Source organism: Quercus lobata, chromosome 7 (genome assembly GCF_001633185.2).
Source record: "Quercus lobata isolate SW786 chromosome 7, ValleyOak3.0 Primary Assembly, whole genome shotgun sequence".
In the NCBI taxonomy this organism is placed as follows: domain Eukaryota; kingdom Viridiplantae; phylum Streptophyta; class Magnoliopsida; order Fagales; family Fagaceae; genus Quercus; species Quercus lobata.
Window position 1 is genome coordinate 45,754,110 of NC_044910.1, and position 15,303 is coordinate 45,769,412.

The 15,303-nt window shown below is 35.5% G+C and overlaps 1 pseudogene; it reads right to left on the reverse strand.

The window, feature by feature from the left end:
• Positions 1–961: 961 nt before the first annotated feature.
• LOC115953411 lies at positions 962–3,184 on the reverse strand (annotated as a pseudogene).
• Between the last annotated feature and the right edge of the window lie 12,119 nt (positions 3,185–15,303).

The window sequence follows — 15,303 nt, forward strand, 5'->3', positions numbered from 1 at the left end:
AGCTCTCTTGAGCCCTCGAAAAAGTTCTCTCCAAAATGGAGAGAAAACTTGGTGGGGGAAAATCTTATAGGTAAAGGACAAAAATGCCCATGTGCAAGTTGCATATGGGCTTCTTCAAGCACTTTTTTTTTTTTTTAATTCCAATTTTAATAACTTGTAAGTGTTTCGTTTGTTCACTGTCTCATTCCTTTTTTTTTTTTAGATGTGATTTTTTTTTTCTAGACATGATTTTTTTTAATAATAAATTTGGGTGATTGTATTTTTTTTGTCACTTTTTTTGTTTCAAATGGGCATCATTTTTTAACAAGAGTATATGTGTTAATTTATACAAGCTCACTTTTTCCATCCCTTAACTTTTTCACTACCAACCAAACAAAAATGAGGGAAATTAAAATCTTGTCTTTCCTCCCACCATTTTCTATCCTCCCATTTTTCCACTCCTCCAACCAAACGGATCCTAAAGATATCTTGGTATTGCAATCAGTGTTATAATGTATTTTGTGAACTGCACACAACTTGACATTACAATTTTGGTCAACTTACTAGCAATATCTTGTTATGCATCAATAATGGGATTTCCAAAACCTCATCTCAATAATTGGTATTAGGTGGTTAATATTAATTAGGAAAAGTCTTGAGGTACACACTTTACCACGACTTGCACATGTGTCAAGTGGTAATTTGATTACTTTTTATCAAGTACCAATGATAAACTCATATGTAAGTAATGTATTGATCCAATCACAAGTCAACACATGTGCAAGTTGTGATATTGAACAAAACAAAATGCGAGGCTGTGCAGAAGAATTAACAATTACACGATGGCTAACTTTGATCCCAATTATAATATATATATATATAAACAAAACATAATTATCAATGAACAATACTGTATCTTTCATAAAAAGAAAAAAAAAAATATATATATATATATTTATATCTTTTTAGTACAGTACCGAACCATAGTTCTATTTATTTAAGCAATTCATACATGCTGACCACTCGCTGCCCATGTCTGACATCTTTGATAAACCAAGAAATATTACATAAAAGCAGACCACCACTTGTCCAAAGGAACTGTGAAATGTTCACTGCTGAGCCTGAGGAAGAAAATTAGATAAAAGAGTGATTAGCAAAAAGGGCACCTTGAGGAAAATACTTGAAAGAGTATTTAACGAAATAAAAATTCATAATTCCATTTCCATGTACTAAATGGTTAATACCTGAAAGCGGGCCTTATATGATTCAATAACCACTTTGGCATCCACCTTTGTTGGCTTATAAGCATCAATCTTGTTTAACTCCTGCACAAGGGTTGACATGAATAATTACCTTTAAACAAGAACTCTGGTACACTCGGGACTCAAACCTCCTTTCAGCCATGTTTAAAGTGAAGAGAATGTAATATATATATATATATATATATATATATATATATGCCCCACCAAAAAGATATAATGTTGAATTAAAAAATTAGCTATTAACCAAATGGGGGAGATAATTATTCTTATAATTTGCATATCTAAGACCATTAGGACTCGCAATTGTCACTAAACATCATGTGTTTTAAGTTACCTCGATCCACCTAGTAAGTTTAGGCCTTCCTGTGGTGATATCATAATTCCACACGGCTGAAAAGAAGACTTGGAATCTTTCAACAAACGGGATGTAAGCTATGTCCACCTGAAGATCACAAAATTTCACTCAATAATCAATATTATTACTGCTTTCCATTTCCCATATATATAGCTAAATAATCTTTGTCTTTGGTATAGGGCAAATAAATTCTGAATCTTTACTATGTTTAACGAGAAAGCAAAAAGGTCAATAAATAAACAAAAGACACGCAACACAGCACTAACGAAAGATAAAAATGACATAGTTGAGAAGTCAACTTACAAAACTGAATTGACCAAGGAAGAAAGGCCCATCATCAAATTTGTGAAGAACATTCTCCAGATGGTCAAAAGCAGGACCTGATGCAAGTTTAAGGTTTTAGTAAGCCCAGCTTCTATACAAAATTGTGTCAAGAGGCAGCAAGTTTTAAATCTTACCAGCTTCTTTAACTGTGTCTCCTTTGAATGATGTGTACACTGTCTTGTTGAAGGTATCAGTGTAGGCTATTAATTCTTCAGCAAACTCTTTTTTTTGCAGGATCCTACAGTCACATCATGACTTTAGTCAAATTCCAATAGAGCTCTTAAGAAGGGCACAATGAATTATGAAAATCTTACATCGGGGAGAAGAGAAGGCCCTTCAAAGTTGCTGTCTACATATTTAATCAAATCAAGGCTCTCCCCAATGATTTTGCCATTGTGTTCCAATGCGGGTACCTGTTAATTTCAAGATATTGTTGGTCAATCATGAAATTGAAACAGCTCAATCAATTATATATGCAGTAGATAGGCATATTTTGTCTTAAAAATATCACCTTGTTTTCATGGTGGACTTTCTCTTTGTACCAAGCGGGCCTGTTTTGAAGGTTAATTGGAACTAATTTAATCTTGTCATGTAATCCCTGCAGCTCAAAATATTCATCAACATAAATATTAAGTCCAAAACAATCCCAACAAAAGGAAAAGGACATATGATCCCAGAAGGGCTGAAGGGTCTGTCTTGTTATCGAAATTAGAAGCTACTAATATAAAGTTTTAGTATCGAGCAATCTAGAAACGAATTAAGAAAAGTCATGAAAATAACCTTGTAGTTCCTGGTGATCCACACACGCTGTGCAAATGGGCATGCATAATTGATGTACAACCTTTGAAAAAAAAAAAGAAAAAAAAAAAGGTCCAAGTTCATTTTAGTATATAAGGTATAAAACATCCTAAACAACGACATATAGTAAAGACAGTGAATAGGACAAAAACAAAAACAGAATAGGCCCAAAAATAAACAAACAAAAAGGGAGAGAGAAGAGTGAACCTTGTAGTTCCATCAAAGAGAGGAGGTGGTTCAGAAGTGGCATCCAAAGGTGTGGGAAGATGCTCGTTCACGGTCCTGTACAACCCACATAACAACATAAGTAAACAATCTTCTTCTTACCACAAAATTCAGAGAGTTGAGAAATGGAAATTTTTTTTGTGTGGTGAGCTTCGAATTCTGAGACACTTACGCAGCAGCCATTGATGTTTGTTTTTCTTGTTGTTAGAAGAGTTCCGAGATTCTGCTTCTATTGTTTCTAATCTGATGCTCACTGTAATGTTTACTCATTATATAGAAAATTTCTGACTCTGAAGTCGTGAGCAGTGACGAAATTGATATGTGACTGGCCAGTATTAGCCTAATTTTTTTTTTGATGAAAGTATTAGCCTAATTATGTCAAGTGGACAATGTAATTAAATAAACTTAAAAAGACTTCAAAACAATTAAAATAAATCTTTAAAATATAATAAAATAAAATAATGAAAAGTATCATTTACATTTTCCTTCCATTCAACATTTTGTGGGATGAACTAATTGTTCTTCCCTCTTTTTTTTCATTCCATTGCCTCTCCCTCTCTCTCTCTCTCTCTCACACACACCCACATATTACTGATCGATCAAATTACTTGCTGGTGATGAAGCTGATGAACTCAAAGACGCACTTGCGATTGAGAGCAACTTCTTCATGATCCGAATAATATTTGTGATCAGGAGAAATCGGTCTTACAAGGGCTTTGATCGCTGCTCTGTTGTGGGTACCTTCATTTGGACTCGTTGAAACTTCGACCATCGGTGTTGCCAAAATCCATCGTGGCTACCTCTAAGATAATCATTGATCTTGATTATTGTGTGGCCACTGCTGTTTGCAAGGCGAGATCTATAAAGGGATTTATTTTATTTATTATTATTTATTTAGAAAGAATGTTTGAGTTTTGTACGTATGCTTTGTTTCTAAAAAAAAAATATTGTTTGAATTTTCTAGGACGATTAAAAAGTTTTTGGCATGAAAAAATAACAAACAAATAGCAAACCTAATTGTAACACATTCATTGACTGTGAAAAAGAAATTTTTGGGGAAGAACAACTAGGAATCTGTTCATCCATGAACATCAACACAGGCATCAACAGAATGATTGCCAATCAAAACGAACCTTAAACTTTAAAACGTTATGGGAGCAGACCAAATATTTTAAACTTTGAAAAGGAAAAAAAAAAAAAATTACCCAAAACTTTTATAAAGATAGTTTTTCATATTTTTCAATATTTGGTTATAAAAAATAAAAAAAGTTAACGGAAAACTATCTTTGGTCAACAGAAAACTCTTATAAAAATAAGACTTATTTTTTATAAGTTGTTTTTTTTAAAAAAAAAAAAATGGAAACCAATCTCTCTCTCATACGGTACATGACCCTTATAATTATTATATGCTTCTAATTCAAGAAACAATATTTTCTTTCGCTTATTTACCCTTTCTCACAATAAACTATCTTTAGTCAACAAAAAACTGCTATAAAAATAAGGTTTATTTTCTATAGGTTATTTTCCAAAAAAAAGAAAAGAAAAAGAAAGTTGGAAAACAATCTCTCTCATGCGACGCATAATTCCTATAATTATTATATTCTTTTGATTTAGGAAACAATATTTTTTTTCGCTCATTCAGTCTTTCTCACAATAAACTCTCTCACTTCTTCTTTTCCCTTTGTTTTTTTCTCTCTTCTCACACTCTCACTATCACCCCCTTTGACCTCTTCTCTTCTCACAGATCTCTCTCTCTATCTGTCTCTCCTCTCTTTTTTCTCCCTATTTTTTCTCCTCTCTATAGCCCCGTTTTTTAATAAGGTTTTTTTTTTCTCCTCACATATCTATCAACAGTTTTATAACAATTTTTTGTACTTATTAAACTATTTGTATTGGATTAGTTTGCCAATAAAACTATCTGGCCTATGTGGTATTTTGAACTATTTAAAATGGAACTTATGGGTATAATGATTATTTTGAATTATGAGAAGTATGGTTTATATATATATATATATATATATATATTACGTACGTTACTCTTCCTATACATGAACAAGATGGGTATTTAAGATCATGAAAATTTGACAGCTAATATTAATTGTAACTGTTGTCAAAATTTTAGTTTGAAACCAAATTCATTCTTGATTTTTTTATTATTATTTATTTATATTGATTACATTAGGTGGGTTTACACAGTACACATATTATACATGTTTTAAATTATACAAGAAATGTTATAAAAATTGTAGATATCAAACACCATAAAACGTTCTTAAGTCCATTTTTAAGGTTGTTACCAAACTTCGGAAAATGAGATAGTTTTCTAGAAAATACTTTCTAGAAAATGAATAATTTTCCAAAACTTGTGTGTGTGTTTGTACAAGGTTGGGTTCAAGTTACATCTGATGTAACTCTAAGTAATGTTACATCATCTAATAACTTGTTATTGATTTCATATTTTTAAAATTTGAACGTTGGATTATATGTTATATATGTTTTTAACATGTATATCAATATTTAGGCCAATTAGTCTTTATTTATCATTCAATCCATAAACTTATCTTTTATTCATTATTTTAAACTACAAAAACTTGAATTTAAATAATTGATTAATGACATGACTATTGATATTTAATCATCTTAAAATTTTGCAAGTATGGAGAATCTATGAAGATAATATAATCCAACAATTAATTTTTTAAAATTCGCATTCAATTAAAAAATATTGAGTGATGTAACGTTGTTTAGAGTTACACAAGATTTATAATTTGAACCTAACCCATAGAATTTTACACCTAAGCCATATATATATATATATATATATATATAATATATATTATCAGTCTTTTCTTAATTTTGTTTTTATTATTCTATAATTTGTGAGTCAAATAATTGTAAGGTTTACACATTACTAAATAGAGGATGACTTAATGCATAATAATAATTAATAAGAGAATTGTTGTCTTCTAGGTTGCATGAGTTTAGGACCTTTGACATTTCGCATGTGAAAAGGCAAGCCAGTAAGTCCGCACATGCTCTTGCAGCATATGCAAATTAAAAGATATTGACTCTTTTGTAACTTGGGTGGAAGATTGTCCACCGTTCATTGAATCTTTGGTGATTCAAGATGCTATGTTTTATTCCTGATTTTTCAAATAAAGTTCACGCATTTCCCATAAAAAAAAAATTAAAAAAAAAAAAAAAGAAGATAATTATTGAGTTGCGCACCTTATATCCTATATTATTCTCTAATTATATTCATTGAGCCAGATATTAGATGTACAAGAATGCTTGAATTATTTTAAATGAAAATGTTCAAAGATGTGACTTGTTCATCTCTTTCGGGTATGTTTGTTTTGATTTAAAATGTCACTTTATATATATATATATATATATATATATGTAAGGACACAATTCCATTGCGGTCCAATAACGATGTTGGGCTCACATACGAAAGATCCATCACAATATGATTTGTAGAGAGTGGGCTCGAAAAGCTAGCCGCTGGTCACGGGGCGATGCCCGATCATGGTTTAGAGGAATTCATGTAGAAAAAAGGAGTTGGGCTTGAACATTTAAGCCCTAAAGCGTCGCACCCTATAGGATGGGACTCCTCGGAGGTGATCCGAGGACCATTGATGTCTTACCCCGGTTACCCAACGATGGACTTTTTTCAGTGAAGTCCGGTGTTACTGAGATGTTCTCCCCCATGTCGTCTTTTCTTTCTTTGGAGGGGATCCTCCCTTTTAGGTTTACTTATTTTCTTCTTTTATACTCGTCTGCGTTAACTGTCCTTCGTCCACGTGTAGGGTCAATCTTTACAAGACTGATATTTGTCCCATCAGTCTAATCCCAGAATTGTTGGGGATGGTTGATAAGGCTGCAGAGTATGGCTCTGTCAGGGGCAGCGCATTGAATGGCAATGAGAGCAGCTTTCCCGGATATTCTTAGATTCTCTTTTAAGCTTGGCCCTATACCGGTTTTATCCTTCTTCTTTTGGTGAGGTTTTGGATCTGCCGAGGACTGAGTTTTCCTCGGCTACACTACAAAAATGTTTGGTGCTCTGCATTGTAGAGCTTGGGCCGTAGTTCTTCTCGGCTCGGACCTTTGGACTCTCTAAGGGCGAATGGGCCTGGTCCATGAATTATTAGGCCCCACAATAGCCCCTCAAAACCCTTCTATCCGACTTCCGGGTTGGAAATGAGGGTTTTGGCAAACCCGGGCCCTTAATATGGCTTATTTAGTTCAACCCCGCATTTATGTGAGCGGTTCTCCACCTGTCTAGGAAGTTAGCCGGTTTTCAAGGGATTCCGTTTAATCTGCTCGCGATCTACTCCTACCGCTTGGCTGTCCCAGACGCGCCCTTAATGAATCCCCTTTACGAGGCTCATTTATGTCCGGCGGCTCATCTGATAAGGTGGGGAAATGGAACGGACGTCTCTTTTTTCTTCAGATTCTTTTGGAAACTTGAATGCATTTAATACCCTCCGTTTTGCCCTTCCTATAAGAAGGCAAGTAGGAGGCCATCACTTTCGTGCAGACTCCTTTCCTTCCTTCTGAGATCTGAAACCCGTAGCCTCCTTTAGCGTCTACTTAGCCCGTTTGTTATACACCATATCAGTATACGCCTACCATAACGAATGATGAAGGAGCCATGCCCCTCCTCAAAACACCATGTTCTGATAAAGCTTGAAATGGCTCGATCAGGGCAAGGGTGGCGCAGACTTAAGATCTGTCCCGCCTCTCTTTCAGCCAAAATCCGAAGCAGGGGCTCGTCGCGTCGAATTCTCGGCGTGACTGAGTCGAGAACACCCAATATCAGCACCACCCGGCTCCTCACGAGCGTACCTAACATGGCACCAGTGTGCTAGGGGTCAGGGCTGAGGTAGGGGCGAAGTGCTTCTGCTTCCCCCTCTCTTTGCTCACTGGTGCCCTCCTCCGCCTTCCTCTTATAGTCTTCCCAGCACCGGTTCCGCCCTGGTGCTGTCCTTCTCCCTCTTTTGCTCCTCTCTTTGTCTCTTCATCTCTCCCCCTCTTCTTCTCCTCCTTCTCTTACTCATGTCCTCCATCTTCTTCATTCATCTCCTCCATCTTCTTCATTGATTTCTTCCTTACTATTTCCTTCTTCTTCATTTTTTTTTTGAAGCGAGTTCTTCTCTTAGTATGAGCAATAATGAGGCAGAGATTGAAGAGACTTTGAAGACAAGTTTAAAAGGCGCTTGACCGTTTGCTTATCTATACTGTGGATGTTAGTGCTGCTTCGGTAGCCCCTCTTTTGTATAGGCTTGTTGAAGCCCCTTTTTGTACATTGTAATAATTTTTCATATTAATAAAAGTTGTTTCTATTTCATTTTGCATGTTTTGTCTCTGTTTTATAAATTTGCAAGCGCCGCTCGGCACAATAATATAGCATCTAGATCAATGTCAACTAAGACCAAAATACTTGATAATAAAAAAGATGTCGCCATAACTCTAATAAAAATGTTTGGCATAATAAGGCCGACCAGTGAAAAGTAATAATTACCCATGCTAGCCGAGGAGAGAACTGAAGGCTTGATGCCGTGTGAGAAATAACCATTTGAAGACATATCACCCACCAGATGATCAGCCTTCTTAGGCCAATGAATACTGGGGCGTTCTAGCACCTTCCTTACACCTTCGTTGGGCCTAACCCTTTAGGGTGTTTAAGCCGCGAATGAAGTGACTTGACCTTTTTATCAAGTAGTCCATCTTGCGAAATTCAAACCTTTTCTTATCCGAGTAGTTGGTTTCCCCGTAGGCTTGGGTCCGAGGAACGTACAACGCCTTGGTTCCGTCCAAAACTTGTAGTAATAGGAATTTTTGTACTTGGTTTCCCCATAGGCTTGAGTCCGAGGACCATACAAGACCTTGGTTCTGTCCAAAACTTATGAGATTTCTTTTTTGTACTTGGTTTCCCCACAGGCTTGAGTCCGAGGATCATGCAAGGCCTTGGTTCCGTCCAAAACTTGTAATTTTTATTTTTTATACTTGGTTTCCCCATAGGCTTGAGTCTGAGGACCATGCAAGGCCTTGGTTCTGTCCAAAACTTGTAATTTTTATTTTTTGTACTTGGTTTCCCCATAGGCTTGAGTCCGAGGACCATGCAAGGCCTTGGTTCCGTCCAAAACTTTGTAATTTTTATTTTTTGTACTTGGTTTCCCCATAGGCTTGAGTCCGAGGACCATGCAAGGCCTTGGTTCTGTCCAAAACTTTGTAATTTTTATTTTTTGTACTTGGTTTCCCCATAGGCTTGAGTCCGAGGACCATGCAAGGCCTTGGTTCTATCCTTGGGCACCTATGCTGTACAGGCCTGGGCCGCGAATTTACTAGGCCCACAAATTAAGAGGCATTTCCGTACTCTTGGGTCACGCGGTACTTTTTGGGTGTCCCAGTGTTCGAGGTGCGCCTTCTCGAGGATCTTCAAATCCTACGGCTGAGGATGAAGTTGGAAATTGAGCCAAGTCCGCTTCATCCGTAGCGTTCCTTGGGAACTTGCATGAATTAAATGCCAACAGTTCACTTCTGGGTACAAATAGGATAGGGGATCACTTCACTTGCACATGAACTCCCCTGTTCCCTTCAGAACCATATTTCTTCCATACCCACGATCTCTCTTTCTAGTGCTACTGTCTCAAAGCAAGATGTTAGAGGCGTGGATGGGGATGAAAGGTCTCCGCACACTTCGGAGGCACCGAACCCTCAAGGTGATACGGTATGGACAAGGATGGCACAGATTCAAGCCAGTCCTCCGTCTTGACGGGAGGAAGATGGTATTCCTCCCTCTTTTAGTCAAAATCCGAAGCAGGTTCTGGTCATGCCAGATTTTTGGTATGTCAGAAGAAGGAATTTCCGCCATCAGCGCCGTCTGCCTTGTAGCAGGCGAATTTTTGCGGGAGCTTCCCAACTTCCGGCCCCCTGCACCTTTTCTGTAGATGGTGTTAGCCTGGGGTCAGATTCCCTGTACCTTTTCTTCACCGGTGTCAGGCTCAAGTTGGGTTCTTTTGCTGCCTGAGTTATGGGCGTGCAAAAGTATTGAGGAGGAATAAGGTCTCGAAGCAGTAGCCAACCTCTCCTCTGAGCCACCTCCTCGGCTTTATCTTCACTCTCTTGTATTTTTCTTTTCTTACGTGGTTATCTTTAATGTAAGCTTGTTTCAGCTTTTCATTGTACATTGTACTGTTCCTTTGCCTTAATAAAAGATGTGTTTACTTCTTTATACATACTTTTCTTCTCTGCAACAACTACTTTGCGCATGAATATTAAATCTAAGCTTGCCCTTAATGATATTCCGGGCAGAAAAATGCCTTAACACAGATTCCTACTGGTTTCAACTCACAAATATTATCAAGTATAACAATGGTAATTCTCAATAAATTAAACTCTTTGAACTAACCGGGATAAGCGCTGAGTGCTGCGCGATGCATGCTAGACCAATGTCCGAGAACGATCAACTCTAAATAATTCGTCCGAGAGAGTAGCCGAGTAGCGAGGGACTTTGATTGTGTTTTTGGGTAATGAATTGCATTGTATCGCGTCAACCCCTTTGGTACTGGGGATCCGAGGGTGGACCGGGGAATCCGTGCAATTAAGGGATTAACCCAACTGTTAACGAGGAGTTATCTTCGGACGGATTCTGAGGTTTATGTGCCATAGTTTTTTTTTGATAGTTGGTTTCCCCATGGGCTTGAGTCCGAGGACCATGCAAGGCCTTGGTTCTGTCCAAAACTTATGAGATTTCTTTTTTGTACTTGGTTTCCCCATAGGCTTGAGTCCGAGGACCATGCAAGGCCTTGGTTCTGTCCAAAACTTATGAGATTTCTTTTTTGTACTTGGTTTCCCCATAGGCTTGAGTCCGAGGACCATGCAAGGCCTTGGTTCTGTCCAAAACTTATGAGATTTCTTTTTCTTTTTTTTTTACCTGGTTTATTTTTTCAACCATAAGCCCCTACACCAGGGCGGGGAAAGTTGGCTCGAGGCTGGAAGCCCCTAGAGATGCCCGCGCCCTTAGTACTGCGAGGCGTAGCCCCTAGCAGAAGTTTTCGTCGGAGCGACAACCATATGTCACCGGAGACGGAGGAGATCCCAGAAATTTCTGCTTGCCAATGAGTTGATTCCACCGCCACCTGCGCCAACGCGCAAGCTTTCCCACAGACGGCGCCAATTGTAAGGACACAATTCTTTGGCGGCCCCATAAGGATGTTGGGCTCGCACATGAAAGATCCCTCACAATATGATTTGTAGAGAGTGGGCTTGAAAAGCTAGCCGTTGGTCACGGGGCGATGCCCGGTCCTGGTTTTAGAGGAATTCATGTAGAAAAAAGGAGTTGGGCTTGAACATTTAAGCTCTAAGGCGTCGCACCCTATGGGATGGGACTCCTCGGAGGTGATCCGAGGACCATTGAGGTCTTACCCCGGTTACCCAACGATGGACTTTTTTCAGTGAAGTCCGGTGTTACTGAGATGTTCTCCCCCATGTCGTCTTTCTTGTTTTGGAGGTGGGATCCCTTTTAGGTTTACTTACTTTCTTCTTTTATACTCGTCTGCGTTAACTGTCCTTCGTCCACGTGTAGGGTCAATCTTTACAAGACTGATATTTGTCCCATCAGTCTAATCCCAGAATTGTTGGGGATGGTCGATAAGGCTGCAGAGTATGGCTCTGTCAGGGGCAGCGCATTGAATGGCAATGAGAGCAGCTTTCCCGGATATTCTTAGATTCTCTTTTAAGCTTGGCCCTATACCGGTTTTATCCTTCTTCTTTTGGTGAGGTTTTGGATCTGCCGAGGACTGAGTTGTCCTCGGCTACACCACAAAAATGTTTGGTGCTCTGCATTGTAGAGCTTGGGCCGTAGTTCTTCTCGGCTCGGGCCTTTGGACTCTCTAAGGGCGAATGGGCCTGGTCCATGAATTATTGGGCCCCACAATAGCCCCTCAAGACCTCTGAAACTCTCACAATTTTCCACATCAAAACAATATTTAAATAAAATTATCATTTATTTAAATAAATTTTTTTGTTTAATCCATATTTAACAATAAGTGAAACTCTATCTCTCTAACAAGTTCAACTTAAATTCAAATTCATCATTATCATTTAAAAAAAAAAAATTTTGTTTAATCCAAACTTAACAAAGAGTGAAACTATATCTCTCTAATAATTCCAACTTAAACTCAAACTCAAATGTTGATAATATATATATATATATATATATATATAAAATGCAAGCAATCTAATTCAACTTTCTTCTTTGATTAATGAATTTTATGTCGAATTTTTTTATATTGTTATTGTAAATAAAATTTCAATTCAACATATGTGGATATTTGTTTATATCTAAGATTTTCTTTCTATCTTATTCTTTTATTATATTTAGAATTGATTTTCTTTTGAGTATTTGGGTTAATCTCCATATTTATATTGACATTGTTTTCGTAGATTTGGTTTTTGGGTTGAAATTTATACTAATTTATTTTTTTTTATTTTTTATTTTTGTATATTGTACATGGCAGATAGAGCATCTCTATTTGTTGGAGAAAAATCAAAGCTGCAACGTACATCTTCCAGTCTAGGAAATGATAAATTTTTATTTGGTATGTTATATATAAATTTGTTGAATTTGGTTTGGTTTTGAAGTAGAATTTGGAGATTCTATAAATTTTGAAGTTTGATCTTAATTCTTCACCTTAAATGCTTTTTATTTAGGTTGATGTGATTTTTTGTTTTCCTATTAAAAGCTATGATTTTTGGTTAATTAATTATTTGTTTGGATTCAACATAAAAGATAATGGAATTAGGTATTATAATTTTGATATTGTTCTATGTTTTGAATTGTTTATATTGTTATTACTATGAGAAAGTCATATTACCACTCAAATTTGAAACTTGGTGTGTCTTTTTCATATCATGATCTTTGTTTATATATTTGCAGTTTATATTAGTTTTGAATGTGTGTGTGTATATAACTATTGGGAGTTTTGTTTTATTAATTTAAGAATTGTAAATTACTTTGTAAGTTTTGGTAACCATGCATTTGCAACTCAATAATATTCAATGTTAGACAACACTTCTAAACTATGGAAAAGTATAGAAGTTAAATATTTTTTCATTTTAAAAAAAAATACTATCTAGCAAAATGCCTATTTACTTACTGTTGGATTTTTTTTTTTTTCAAAGTCAATAGTTTTACATGCATAATACAGGTTAGTGACTAGTTTTTAGTAAAACTCTTTCTCAAACTTCTTTTAGCCAACCGTGTTGTATAAGGCTATTGACTAAAAGCTTTTGTAGTTATTGAATAACACCTTTATATGAAATTATTTTATAATATTTAAGTCATTATCTAAATTACCTGACAAATTAATTTTAAATTATATGTTAATTATAAAATTGTTATGGTTTCTGACACATGCAGTACATTTCCTCATAATTTAAGGGTTAGTCACTCACTAAGTTGTTAATTTAGATACTAATTTATGATACACATTGCAAATGCTTAGAAAATTTAAGATAAATAATTATACTAAAATTTATTTCTTGATTATTTTATTGCTACAATACACACAATTTTATGCTTATCCTATTTATTCATACTTTTTTCTACCACATATATATATATATATATATATATATACACACACACACTTTTTAGCTTAGAGAGTATTGATAAAATAAATATTCAATTTTATAGTAAAAATTATATATAATTTTTTTAGAAACAATTATTTATAATATTAAACAATATAAGGTCAATGATTCTAATTTTTATAAGTTCATAAAAATTTTATTTTATCTCATTAACTCAAATAATATATTTTAACTATAATTTAGTTAATAATTATTAGTATAAATTTGTGAATGGGTGAAAAATTTTAGTCTTGATGTTTGCTATATATAGGCGAAGAATAACTTAATTTAGGAGCTTAAGTTTGTTCGATCAAAAAATGAACAAAACTTGAAAATGTAATATAGTTGGGTAATGAAGCTTGAACTCGGCTCATGTTTTTAAAATCTTAATATTTAGGCCAAAATGCAAAGCTTGGGTTTTACCACTTTTCATTTAAGTTCTCTAAATTTGGATTTTGTCATTTCAGTCCTCTAAATTTTATTTATTCTCAATTAAGTCCTCATTTAACAATCTATTAGTTATTGTCATTATTTATAGTAAAACGACGTCGTTTTGCCCTTTTCTAATTTATTTTTTATTTGTTTATCAAAAAAATTATTATTTATTTATTTATTAATTTTAAGAAAACATTGATTTTAAAAAAAATTAAAAAAAAAAACAAAAATTAATTTTAAGAGGTCTATGGAGAAGAACAACACCGATGAACAAAAATCTATTTCTCCCTCACCCAAGAAAGAAAAGAAAAGGCCAAAACCCCACAATGGCTGATAGAAAGAACAAGAAATGAAAATCCCAATTTTCACAACTCTAAAAAATGGTGCCATCGTCAAAAACATCTTCATTGTCAACACACCTCCGTCACTAACCTCTATTTCCCATGATTACGAAGAAACCTTAGTTTTTGGACGACACCTAGATTGCAATATCACCTTAACTCACCCCAGCATCAGTAGATTCCACCTCCAATTCCATTGCAACCCTTCAATTTAGCACCTTTATCTCATTTACGTATCTTCAAGTATTTAAGTATCTATCTTTGTTTCTCCGTTTTGATACAAAACTGAGCCAGCTTGGTTCTTTGTACGTGTCTATGGCATCCCTGTTTTCAGCTGCCAAGTACCTTCTGGAGTGGCGTGCCGCCGAGTACACCTCGTGACTGGAGCGGAGCTTGGTTCTATGCGTATATGGTTCTTGGTGTCTATTAGCTTTTTGATCAACTTACTAGCAATATATTGTTTAAGTACCGGTGGTGAGATTTTCAAATATTAACTTAATAAAAATGATTAGAGAATGTAATATTAGTTAAAGTTACATTGAGTGTGTGGAGATTTTTGTAGTGTTGGCAAAATTCTGTATTAAAAAGTTTCTATTCTAATTGCAAATTTTCATATATTTCAATAGTAATTTCATCAAGTCATTGAGGCTCAAGTTTAGAAAAAAGAGTTCAAGTGCTGCAAAAGGAATCTAAATTGAGCAATATTCAGTGTATCAGAAAAAATTATGAGTAAGAGAGTTAGATTTAAAAATTAGTTACACAAAACAATTTGCCTGAAATTCATTTGAAACTTGGTTGAGGGAATTGGCCCAGGAATTTCGGTTTTTTACTTTCCCAATTATTTATGTACCCAATCAAACCTCAATTGAGAGTTGTCTAAGAACAAAAAATAACCTCTAATCTCAGAGAAGGAAGAAGATCTAGACTACCCGACCATCACCATAGA